The following is a 14055-nucleotide window of genomic DNA, read 5'->3' as shown; positions in this document are numbered from 1 at the left end:
TAGTCTATTATTCTACGTAATTACAGCTAGGAAAAATTTTTCACTTGAGACCCAAGCAGTGAAATCTTGTAAACCTTAGAACTCTCAAGACCAACAGACACATCATATATTCATATAGTGAACATAAATAATGCTGCTTACAATAAAATTTTAGCATTCTGACTTCTGATCAAGAGCCCCAACAATCAAAAAGAATGTTTTATGTAGATAGTAACTTTATTCAATATCCATAACAATGATTTTCCTTCTCTTTCTTTCCTGGAACTCTGTATTCAAATGCAATCTTACAGAGAAGACAGATGTATTATATAAAACCAATGAGCCCAAAATTGCTCCTATGGAAGTGAGAGGTAGAAGCCCGGAATTCATTCCACTTGGGGGGAAATTAGAGCACAGCTTCTTCCTGAAGGGGGCTCCTCGGAGCACAGCTAAAGTATCACAGGAAAGGAGTCCTCAGGTAGTCAGTCCTTCATTGAACTGCCATTAAAACTTCCATGAACTGAAAATCACTGATCTGCCTATTGTCAAACCTTAATCAACTGTTCATGATTGGGTTCACTTTTTTCTACCCAGCTCAATGCCAAACATGTTGATGCTTGATCACATATTTTTTTCAGCATTTTTATTACATTTTTCTGTATGATATTGCCTTAAATCGCTTTGCCTAATTATATCATGTGTAAATCTAATCAGCATTCCCTCACTACCTTATACCATAAAAATCTCCGATTTATTTTAGGACAAAGAATATATAGTTGTTGAATTTTCTAAATTGCTAGGATCCAACATCCAATTTTGAATGAAACATTAATATGTATGAGGAAAATATTGGAAGGATTCCAAAGATAGAAATACAGATGAAAATATGTGGAAATTAAAGGACATGAACCTAACTGGTCAATGAAAAGGCGATGAGAAAATTAATAACCGTGTTCAAGTTATGGGAAAAAAAACATTATTCATTAATAACTTTGTAATCCTTGCATTGTCATGAGAGATTTAAGTCGGGAAACAGGGAGTAAATTCCTTCTTAATGAGAACTGCCTGGACCCCTAGTGCTACTCAGCAGTCCCAAGTCAGCAAACACCCATTTTTCTGATTGGCTTTCCCAGGCATTTGCCACATTCTTTAAAATCTATGCCACTCCACTCTGATAACATCCAAGAAAGAGATGAAAAGGCATAAATAAAGGCAATGAGAGTAGGATTACAGAACAGACGTGGCATTGAGCATGAGGAAAAGATGATCGATGTGGCCGCTTCTTAGAAAAGGAAAGGACGGTTGATACTCAGCTCAGTGAATGGTGGTGGTGGTCACCAAGACAGAACGTGCAGGAGGAGGCAGAAGGGCCAGAGGTAAGGAAGAAATGGGGATGAATGGGGGACACGTGTGTTCCTTCCCTGTTAAACATACCAAATCAGGGTGACTGTGGGACATGCACTGGAAATGTCTGGAAGGCAGTCAGATGTACAGAGAGCAGAAGCTGAGCTGAGGTCACAGATTACAGAGTTCTTGCTGTGGTTAATACCATAGGTACATAGGTGTGGTTGAAATTGGAATAGCAGGTAAAGGAGGGGTCCTCAACTTGGGGTCCATGCACCCCTGTAGCTCCAAGAGTAGTCTTCAGCAAATTCTTTTAATCCCCTACAAATACAAGATTTTGTGAGCACATTTATTTTATCTGAGAGCAGGGTCTATATCTTTCTTCAGAGTCTCAAAAATTCATTACCCAAAAAGATTTTGAACCAGAGGTCTAGGTTAAGGAATGGAAACATCTAGGAAGCATGCCCTGAAGATTATGATGTTCGTACACAAAAAAAGAATCAGGAGCACAAGAGCTGGAGAAGCTGAAAGACGCGGGGCTGGTTCCTAGAGAAGGAAGTGTTCCAAGTATGCCAACGCCCCATCCTATCACTGAGGGTACAGCTTGGATGTCAGCTCTTAGCCAGGCCTTCTCTGACCACTTACCTCAAGCACACATACATGTGTATTGTATGTCTTTACCACTGAAAAGAGAGTTCCCTGGGTCCCAGTGCCTAGAATATAAGGAACATGATATAATTATTGATTGATTATTTGACTGGTATTGGAGACCATCTGCAATTTTTAAAATTAAATTTTTATCTTTCTTTGTTCCAGAAAATAGATTCAATTCAGGTAGTTCATAAATATAGTTTGACTGAGTGACTAAACGAACAATATCTTCCTGTTCATTTTCTAATAGTACAAATAACAATATAGGCAGAGTGCCGTCATAGAATGCAGATAAAAAGGAAGAGGAGAAAAATAAAACAGTTAACTAAACAATAAAGTAATTGAGAGGATTAGTCACTAAAATTTGTGCTCTAGTCAGTTTTCTGTTAATAAAAATAATTTTTACTTATGTGATATACCTCTTTTATTAAATTCTATAATCTATAATGCAAAATAGGAATAGAGGCAGTAGTTGTCAAAAATTGCTACAAGCCCACCAAAGTGGACAATTCAAAGGGTCTTTCTTATAAGCCAAATGTTGTGAAACATAACATCCTAAGGCGTTTAGGCTCCAGATGTTTACTGAGGGAAAATCAAGTCTGCTTTCTAGCCAATCTAACCAATCTAAATGACAACAACATTCAAGTCATGAAACAACATAAAAAGTCATTTCCACAATTTTAACATGATGCTACACACTCATCTTCAATAAAATATATTATTTCTCAAAATTGTAGCAAATTACGTTATTGAATTACAGACATGTTTTCTTAGTTTTAATATTTAAGTCATCTTAATACTTGCTGTTAATAAACTGTAAGACAAGAAGAGATTCCACCTTAGGCAAAGTATTTCACTTCCTCTCTCAGATATTCTTAACAACACTTGAGTTAGACTTTAAAATACTAAATTCTACCTTCTGAGTTGTAGGTATAATGAATACTACATCAATCTGACAATAAGTAAGAGAATTTGTATATATTAAACAATGCAAATAGAAAATAGTTTCTGCAATCAAAAAACCTGTAAACTATTGCATTTTTAAAAGATTCATTTTTAAAAGATTCACCTTAAATGAATACAGCGGGGGACAGTATTTTCAAAGTGGCTGCTATGTCCTCATTTGTGTACAGACTCATAAAAACCAAGAAAGGAAAAAGGAAAGTTGACATCTGTGCATAGTTTAATGTTGGTACAGGCACAGGGCCACCTACATACCGTGTTTCCCCGAAAATAAGACCTAGCTGGACAATCAGCTCTAATGGTCTTTTGCAGCAAAATTAATATAAGACCCAATCTATTATATTATATTATATTATATTATATTATATTATATTATATTATATTATATTATACCCGGTATTAATTATATTATTATAGTATATTATATATCATATCATATCATATTATATTATAAAGACCAGGTCTTATATTAATTTTTGCTCCAAAAGACTCATTAGAGCTGATTGTCCAGCTAGGTCTTATTTCCGGGGAAACATGGAAGTTTGTAAGGCTCGGTGCAAAATGAAAACGTGGGATGCCTTTTATTAAAAGCAATGGAAAGTTGCCATTAAAGGTGTAGGTATGAAAATATTAATCCTTTTCCTTTCTTCCATGCTCTCTCTCCGCTCTCTTTGACTATCTCTATCTCTCTCTCTCTCCTCTCTTTCCTGACACAGTGTTGTTGTTTTTTATTTGCTATTAAATGTTGTTCTAAGTAAAGAAAAATTAAAATTTTAAATTATTAATATGAATGTTGCCATCCATCTTCATATTGTGCAATGCTGGTTTTAAATTCAAATATAAGAACATTTAACTCATATGCAAAATCACCAAAATGATTTGCATTTCGTAACTTGTACATTAATACTTAGCAAAACAGTGAAAATCCTGCACAAAACTAACTTAGACGTGTTATTTCCCTTCTTAATACAGCACATTCTACCAATACACTCTACCTTGGGCTCACTGAAACATAAGGAAGGATTGAAACAAAAAGGAACTATGAATCACCCTATTTTTCAGTTTCCTTCTATGTCATGCTTAGCTAGTATACGGAAGTAACAGAGTAAGAAAGGCTATGCTAGGGCTCCTAGGTCATTGGTGTTTGTGAGAAGCCATTGCCTGCAAGTTCTGGTTGGAAAGGAAAGTGCACCTCTCAGGCTGTCACCGCCACACTTTCTCAGTCACAGATGTGACGTGCTTACTTTGTCTTTCTCTGTCATTTATGCTGACCTTTTCAAATTAGACGATTCCGACATAAATCCCAAATCACGCACTTTTAACTGCAAAATTCTGAAACCTCTCTTAAATAGCGTAGGTTGGTATCTAAAGTTCAGAACTGAACCAGGACAGACTTCCTTACACACTAGACATTCAGTAATTATTGCTTATATCTTTTGCTTCTAAACAAAGAAAATCTGTTCAGCTGGTAACCACAGGCTATTTATTCAAATGAAATCACTTTAGTAGTTCAGTGAGAGAAGCCATATATTAACTTGGAGATTCTTTAAGAACTATGTATATTTTTCGAATAAAGTAAATTAGTTTATGTAAATTAGTTCAGTAAATATTTCACCAGGATGTAATATGACATTTGGCAATATTCCTTAATCCTATAACTCTTAAAGTCCTTCTACAAGAGATCTTCCCAATTACATTTGCTTCACAGCACTTAAAATGTGATCTAAGAGCAGGTGTTTAACTTAAATATACAACAGGCCCAGGTTTGGTTTTAATAATAGAGCTTGGCTTTAGGTCTTTCTGGTAAAACTTTCTAAAATCACTGGGTTTCACATATTCTATTTAAAATACAAGATTTTCCTATTCCCACCAAAAAAAAAAAAAAAGTAAAACTCGTCTCTTTTATTCATATATATTTCCTCCGTTGTTCCCTATGTTACTAATTTAAGAGAACATTTAAAACTCATAAATTCCTTCACAGATTCCTAAGACACATTTTCTCATTTTCCCAAAATAAACAATTAAAGAGATAAAGTACTTTTTATTTTAGATTACTGATTGATCTTTTTGATCACCTTGATTTCTTTTTAGCACCTGGCCAAAAGTCCAATGACAATTTTTAATGACTTTCAAAAATTTACTTTTCTGGAAATTAAATAAACATCCCTTTGCCCTGCAGTCCTCTTGCATTATTACTGTGGTGTGTTTTCCAAATTGCCAACTTGAAAAGCCATTGTAGGAGGAACTCTCGTTGTTTTTGAGCAGCGATCAGTACTGATGTACTCACTCTTCAGCAGCGTGGTTTTACCCACTCAAAGGAGGAGCAGGACCTATGTCTAAGGCCAGAAAGACTTCATTGTTTTTTCATGTCTCAAATGAGACAATAACTTTCTCACTCATTTGGACAAGGGGTTCTCAAAGTTGAGTGTGTATCCGAACCTGGAAGGCTTGTTAAACAATAAATGTCTGGGCTCCAAACCCAAATTTCTGCTTTAGTAGATGGGGAACTTGTTTCTAACCAGTTCCAAGACCCACAGCTTGAGAGCCAGTGTTAAAGACTGTGCTATTGGTCCAATAAGAAACAGAAGTTGTTACAAAAAAATAACTTCTAAATTACTACTAAAGAACTTCTAAAATTACTAAAAAAATAACTCCTAAATTACTACTGAAGAAAATTAAGAAAATTAAAACACTCATACTTTGACTAAAAATTATCTAGAACCTCACCATATTTCTTTTTTTTCATTGCAAATGACCCTTTATTATCACCTCCCCTATTGGGGTATAGAAGCTGCCAATGACTTCCATGTCCCTAAATTCAGTGACACCTTTCAGTCCTCATCTGATCTAGTTTCTCACTTGGTCATATTTCTTTTTTTTTTTAATTAAAGTTTATTGGGGTGACAATTGTTAGTCAAGTTCCATAGGTTTCAAGTGTACAGTTCTGTAATACTTCTTACAAGAAATTTAGTAAGTAATAATGTTATGAATATCCATTTTTTTCAAATCATCAAAAATATGTCTAACATTATTATACTGCATTCATTTTGCCTTCATATTTGGAAGTTTGACCACAGCTATTTATTTTATTTTAGCTTATAGACGGTTTTCCAAAGAACATACATGTCTTTCATTTCAAAATAACACAAAATTAAAGACACTGTATTACCTTTTAGAAAAAAAAATAACTAAACTAAATTAAAGTCGGCTTCACGTATGTTTATAGATTTTCCAAAAGTTGCAAAGCAAACTCTGAGTACATATAAAGTTAAATTTTTCTAAAATCATATATTATTATATGGGTGTGGTTTGCTACCAATTATTTGTACCTCTCGTTAAAACTAAGTCATATTTTTTAATTTCCAATTTGAACCATATACAATTATATCATCGTTTATGTGGTAATGTGAGAAATAGCATTTAATCAAAAAATCAATTTACCTTAGTTTCTTAAATAGAGATACTACATTAGAGAGTAAATAAGATTAGTTCTTGTGATAAACTAGTGACCCACAGTAGATTCCTAAATTTATGGTATAAATTATGTCCCAAAGAAATATTTTTCATTCATTAAAGATTTGAAACTGCAAATTATTAAACGTGTTAAAACATGTTAAAATTAAGTTTTTAGGTAAAAACTTAATTTTAATTAACTTTAGACCCTGTATATTTTTATGTTTATTTGAAGCACTTTAAAAAATTAACCACATATATAAACACTTCCTCTAACTGTTCAGCTCTCTGAAAACTAGCTTTTCTGCTGCACGCTGACTAGTGAAGATAAAGAGAATTTTGTGAGGAGAGGGACACCTTCAGACAAGGTTACTTTTCAGGACTTTGGGTTGCTTTTCATATTATGTTATTTAATAACCAAGAATGGTCTTAACAACCTCAGAAACTCATTTTAATGATTATGAGACCACCAATTCTCCCAGCTTTTCAAAAGAGTATGAATTATTACTATGATGTGGAGACTTACAAAGTCTAAATTCCTTTTTTAATTGAATTTATTGGGGGTGACAATGATTAGTAAAATTACATAGGTTTCAAGTGTACAATTCTATGATACATCATGTATATCACATTGTGTATACACCACCCAGAGTCAGTTCTCCTTCCATCACCATATATTTGACCCCTTTTACCCTCTTATGCCATCCCCCCTACCTCTTCCCCTCTGGTAACCACTAAACTGTTGTTTCTGTTCATGAGTTTTTGTTTCTTTATTTGTTTGTCTTGTTCCTTTGTTGCTTTCAGTTTTATATCCCACATACAGTGAAGTCATATGGTTCTCAACTTTTTCTGTCTGACTTGTTTCACTTAGCATAATAATCTCAAGATCCATCTATGTTGTCGCAAATGGCAGTATTTCATCTTTTCTTACGGCAGAGTAATATTCCGTTGTGTATGTACACCACATCTTCTTTATCCAGTCATCTACTGAAGGACACTGTGGTTGTTTCCATGTCTTGGCATAAAGTCTAAATTCTAAATTAACTTATAACGTTAATTTGGGCAAAATTAACAAAGATGAGCAGATTGCTGGAGTTAAAAAATAGTTACCATTTATCCTAGAGAAAATAAAAGGTGAATCCAATCATGATCATCAAGAATATGCAAGTAAATAAAGTTTACCATTAATTGACTATTTGACATAATGCACCCAGATTCATCGTCTCTCCGACCCTTCTCTTCCTAATCTTTTTAATGCATCGCTATTTTCTCAGGCTTCTCTCCTCCAGAAAAATCACCAGGTATGAGATACTAAAGTCTAAGGTGTCCCATGAGCTGGGTAATAATAGTCTCAGAGACAAGAGGTCCAGCACACTAGGTTGGCTCATTTAGGATCCATTTCCAGAGCCTCATCCCACATGCCCTTATTTTCTCTTTATTGATCCTTAGTACCCAATAGTCTGCTTAGCTTTTGTCAAGTGCCTGTTTGATTCTTGGTGTTTCCAGTTTGAATTCTGATGATTCCACTAGGATTTATTCCATAATTTCCCCCTTTATATCATGATTGAAGCTGCATTTTTCTCTAGTACCTCTTCTCCACCTCCCGTTCACTCCCTTTGGTTCCAACACATGTCCCACAATATGCCACACATAAAATTTTTTATCCTCCTATGGAAAATCAGGTAAGATATTTGACCCTTTTAAGTATATGACCGTTTGATTTGTTTACAGATTAACAAGTTGTGAGGAAACCCAACTTCACATTTCGAAAAGTGAATAGCAGCCAATAAACATGGTAGGAATGAGGAGCTGCCCAAATCTGTCTTCATTAAGTTTTTTTTACTCCCAGATTCAATAATATGCTGTATTTGATTAGTCTCTGGAAGATACAATAGCTGAGAAATTCCCTATAGCTATTTCATAACATGCTAACATCAGTGATAGCCAGCTACCTGGAACATAATTTAGAAATTATGTTCTTTAATGTATCTTTAATCCCAAGAACTTAGATTTGGACTCTAGTAATTCTAAAAGAAAATGAAATGAGAAATAAGAAACACATTTTTCTTTTCACAATAAGGATTTCTTATTCCAACACCTTCTCATTTCAGTAGCACAGCCTGAAGAGTGTTATCACCAGAAGGAAAATAATACGACAAAATCTGTCTTTACATAGCAAAATCATAAGGCACAATTATATATTACTTTTTAATATTTGCATTGATGACTATTGTGATAATAGCAGTTACTTTTCATGTTCTTCACAAGTTCCACATACATCAACTTATAAAGCCTGACAATATTCTAATTCAACTTATATTAGTTAATGAACCATTTATTTACCACCTGTCTTTTCCTTTGCCAATCTTTCCTCAGTCCACACTCCTGTCCCCTGCCCCATTCTCCTCTTACCTGTAATCACAAATTCCACACTGCCTAAGCATTTTCAGCGTACGTACTGTTTCCTTTTATACTTACTGTGATAGGAAACTTCTGGATTGTGGTAGACTGTGGATCTGCCCACCAATCCTGCCCATTATCCATATTCTGAGAATGTATAGTACATCACCTTCTAATCATCAAGATAAATACATAATCTAGTCTCAGATAATTGTTAGACTTTGTTCCCCTGGTCTAACACAATGCTTAGCTCAGGGCAAAACGTCTAACCTAAAATCAGAGACCTGCACCAATAGTTCTTTAATTAGAGTAAGAGATGTTTCCTTGCTTTGAGGATCATGGACCTGAAAAGATAAGAAGCAGAGGTTAATAGGAGGCATTATGTCAATCACTCAGAGAAAGTCTATCTAAGTAATAAATCAGAGAGGAGAAACAAAAGAGAATGGGAGAGAAGTGGGGGAGGAGAAGGAGACAGGCAGAAATTGACAGAAAGACTGAACCTCAGCTGAGTTGGATTTCTGTCAGCTGCACCCCAATGAGTCCTGACATGCAAAAATGGGAAGAGGATTGTTATAAGAGATATAACTTCTGTAATGTCTCCCTTGTAAAAGATTATTATATTATGTCTACAAGTGATCAAAAAGGTAGACTGAGGTTGTCATTAGTAGTGTAAAAATATTTCTGCTTTCCTCCTTCCAGCCACAGCGTTGGAGTGCCCTTCCCTTACCACGTTTGTAGTTAGGCCAGTGAAATGTGAGCAGACATGTTTCACTTCCAGGTAGAAACTTTCAGAGCCAATGTGCAATTTGTCATGTTACCTTTTTCCTACCCTGATGATTTTTACTTGACCAAATTAAGCTTGGTAACCTTATGTTGTCCACATTGCTGTTAATTAAAATTCTACGTAACTATGAAATAATTATTTTTTGTTTGACCATCAGATTTAAACACTACTGAAGGACTACAAATCTTTATATGTTTAATATCCAATGATTCTTTTCCATGTAACAAAATGTAACCTGATGAAGTCTTAAAGAAACCTTGTGCACCATTTTCTAGCTGCCCTGACCAATATGGTAGCCACTGGCCACACGTGGCTCCTGAGCACTTTAAATGTGGTTGGTCCAAATTGAGATGCACTGCGTGGGTAAAACACATACCCGACTTCAAAGACAGTTAAAAAAAAAAAAAAAGAAGAAGAAAAGAAAAAGAAAACTCTCAATTTTTATGTTTTGGCTATATTAAGTTAAATAAAATGTATTATTAAAATTAATTGTACCAGTTTCTTTTTACTTTTTTAATGTGGCCACTAGCACATTTTAAATTGCATATGTGGCTTGCATTGTATTTCTTTTAGACATCATTGTTCTAAAGTCTAAGTGTGTTCATGATTAACTATGATTAAGACTGTGTTCTTTCTGGCAGTGGCTTGCATTTGCATGCCTTTGCAGTCACACCAAACCATAATAGCTGACTTCCACATGTTACACAACAGCCTCCTCTCCCCGACTGAAGTCCCTGCTCTTTCTCATCTTTTGCAGCACATGGTCATGAGACTAGTCCTTTTTCCATCTCCTTTTGACAATTTCAATTCATTGCTCAGAAATTAATGTCCACTTTCATATCTAAATTCATCAACCTAATGTCTGACACTCTCCAACAACTGATTACCCCACAGCTCTCCAATACCGTTTATTTGTCTATTCTGATCTAGACCCATCCAGACCTACAAAAGATTTGCACATGCTTATCTTTTGCACTCACTTGTGTTTAAAGTTCAGTGCTGTTTCTATTACTCTGTCGATCCACGACCTTCTGTCTTTCACACTCGCTGCACAGATTTTCTCCCCTAAAAGATCTCCCTTAGTCAACTCCGCATAGCTGTCTGTACCAGTCTCCTGGATGCCCTCTCACATCTCCTTTACCACGTTATATAATTCATTGCATGAATTTTCATTCAGATTTCATTAAAATATGTTTTAGGTGATTCATAGGCATGCATTCTGGATCCATCTAATTTATAAATTACTTTGAAGCAGAGTATTGTATTTCATAAAATGACAGAGCTATAATGCATCTGAAAGATCCATTATTTGCTTTACAAGTGAGGCAGCTGAGGACCAGTGCATTTTAAGTGACTTATCAGCGGTTCTATGTGCAATCAGTGACAAAACTGGGACTGGAACTTCCTATCTTCTACTGGTACTACTGAAACGAGCCACCTTTACTTTTCTAATTTATTCTTCCTTCCAGCATGTAGGACATGCCCCACACATAAAATAGGTAGTCAGCTGAGGCGTGCAGAGGCATCGGCGGCTGGCTGATGGATAGTGCCTAGAGGGGAGGACACTGGATTATTACGCTGGGGCCGAGAGCACTAAATCTCCTGTCGGGGTGGCCCCATGGAGTGAAGAGCAATCTAAATCATAGGCAAGTGAGCGAGGGTTAGACGCAAGGCTCCTGTCACAGCAGGGACGCTGACGTGCAATCTAGACAACTGAAGAAGCTGAAGCCTAGCTATAATAACTGAGCATGTGCAGTGCATCTGTGGGGGAAGAAGGAAGGACAGTGTCTGCTCCGAGAGCAACAGGTTGACAGATACGAAACAGTGCGTTTAGTTTCTAGATCCTATCACTCGCTCAATCACAGACCATATTGCTTCTTTTATACTGTCAGTCTTGAACTAGGTAGGCTCAATATAGGCAGAATGAGCCTGAAACTTGTATGTCTTCAATTATGATCGTTTATGGGAACGAAGTCAAGCAAAGTTAATAATACCAAGCTCTACACGTAGTTTGCTCTTAACAAATGCCATAAACTAGTATTTACTTCATGAGATAGATGACACATAGATAGGTAGGTAGGTAGGTAGGTAGATAGATAGAGTTTAATGTTGAGTTGTTAAACTTATCCTCATCTTCACACTACCACTTTTTCAGAGGATCACCATTCTGTCATGTCTCTATTACATCCCTCAAAGGAAATGCATGAATCCACATGGGACTTGATTTGCCATTTAATGGCTAATTTTCTGCTTAAATGATGTTAATGGCTTCTGATCACTTCCACCTAGGTGAAATTGTTTAGATTTTGTATAAAATATCTTTTGAAATACCTGTACTTATTCGTTGCTGTGTCCGTGTTGCACATTTTGCCTGATATTGTTCCTAAGACATCATCTCATTTCAGAATTTTTTATTCATACTAAACCGTGACAGCTAAAATTGTCTTTTGGGGTGACTTAGAGGTGATGAGTATCTCAAGAATATTGCCAGATTGACAGCTGTCAATTAGAAGTGGATCCATAGGATGAAAAATGTGACAGCCTGCATTTTGGCCCTGCGATTGCACTGATTCTTAATTTATGAGTTGGTTTAATTTATGACTATCTCTACATCATGAGACTCTGACTAAGGTTTTACCAACACTGTTTCATTGAGATTTTCCCAGGTCTACAATAAAACAAACATTTAGTAAAATGGCTGTTTCCACCATTGAAAATGATGGTGGCAAGTAGGTTCAGAAGCCTGGACAAAAGCCCTAAGTGTCATTAGCTAATTTTCAAATATCATACTGCAGACCGTAGTAGTGGTTGTCAGTGGTGGTGGGATGAAAAAACCACAAGATTGGAAACTTGAGCCGAGATAGTGCAGACAGGTTCATAATGCTTATCTGGCTTGACTCACTAGGTTATTCCGAGAAGTAATTTTCAAACAGAAGGTTTTGTTATTATTCCCAGTGCTTCAATCGGTTTTAGAAGAGGTTCCAAGATAAGAAAGGGTGTTAGTCTCTATGAGTCTGAGTCAGCACCACATCTAGGGTAGAAAGCCCTGCGGTGCTCAGCCAACCCTGTGCAGTGACATCAGATTCTATCAGGCCTGTAGTGCACGTTTGTAACTGAACGATGTGGGCAGGAAGAGAAGGCTAGCAGCATACACCATCTTTTCTTTTTTATTTTTAAAACTCTTTAATGTATGTCTTCAAACTGCAAAGCAAGAAAATGAGAAAACACACTTACATTCAAATTTTAGGTGAGAAGAATTCTATTTTAATTTTCTGGCAAAAAATCAATACTTGAACATTTTCAGGGAAGTCTTTTGCTACAATGCAGTTGTTCTCAACCAGGAATAAGATTACCCCCCCAGGAGACATTGGCCAATGTCTGATGACATTTTTAATTGTGGAAACTAGGGAGTGCTATTGACATCTAGTGGGTAGATGGGTAGAGATGCTGCTAAATATCCTACAATGGAAAGGACAGCAACTCACAATAACAAATCTCCTGGCCCAAAATACCAGTAGTGCCTGTCAGTGGGTTTTTTCCACCAGTATACCTATATAAAATGAATATTCCAGATTCACTGTCTTTGCCAAAAATAAAAAAGAAGTGGTATCCTGAAAAAACAAATGTCTAACATTGTCCATTTAGATAAATATCTATTTTAGTAAAATCTAACCTAGTCTTAGTGAAATGAAAATTTATTTTGAAATTTAGCACTGATCATTTGAGATTGAAAGTACATTGAATGTATATATTTGTTAAAGAGTACTTTTTGTCTACTGGTCCACTAACTGTATATGTCTAGGATATTAGCTCCAGCAAAATGTTCAATGCTAACAAAATAACATTAGGATTACTTTGAAAACTCTATATCAACTTCTTTATGTATGTTTCCCAGCTTTACTGTTGAGGACATTCTTAGGGGGTCCCCCTTAATGTGTCCCACGACATCCTTCCAGGAAGTGCTCTTTCTAAACTAAATTAAGAAATCATTAACCACTCTAAAACATTTTAAGTATTATTATAAATGATAAACACTTAATGAACGCTTATTAAACATTAAATGAGCATTCAAATTCAGTTAATCATAAAGATGTCTATCAAAAGAACAGTATCTTCCTTAAATAAAACTACTGATCAATGAACAAGCACTTGTAAAGCTTCCTATACATCATTTCTTTTCTCACGGTATTAATTACTTCTACAGGAAAGAACAAAAGCAGTGTTAATAAAACCTTGAAGCCACCGTTTAGAAATAGGCTTCTTATGGTGAAGTCAATGTAATTTAAATAGATTCTACCTGTAGAGTGGTTAGGAGGCATTAGCCTCACAAACACATTTCTCATGTCAAGGGGTTACCCTCTTGTTCTGGCAATAATTATAAAGTTGCAAAATGCTAAGAATGATATAGCCTGTTTAAAAGAAAATGCATTCCATGGAAATGTGCTTTGCATTTGCATACTCTTTTTCCCACTGATAAAAAT

Source organism: Rhinolophus sinicus, chromosome 15, assembly GCF_057876585.1.
Source record: "Rhinolophus sinicus isolate RSI-liver-muscle chromosome 15, RSI-T2T, whole genome shotgun sequence".
NCBI lineage: Eukaryota > Metazoa > Chordata > Mammalia > Chiroptera > Rhinolophidae > Rhinolophus > Rhinolophus sinicus.
The sequence above is the reverse complement of the archived record's forward strand: the minus strand, read 5'-3'. Positions refer to the sequence as shown.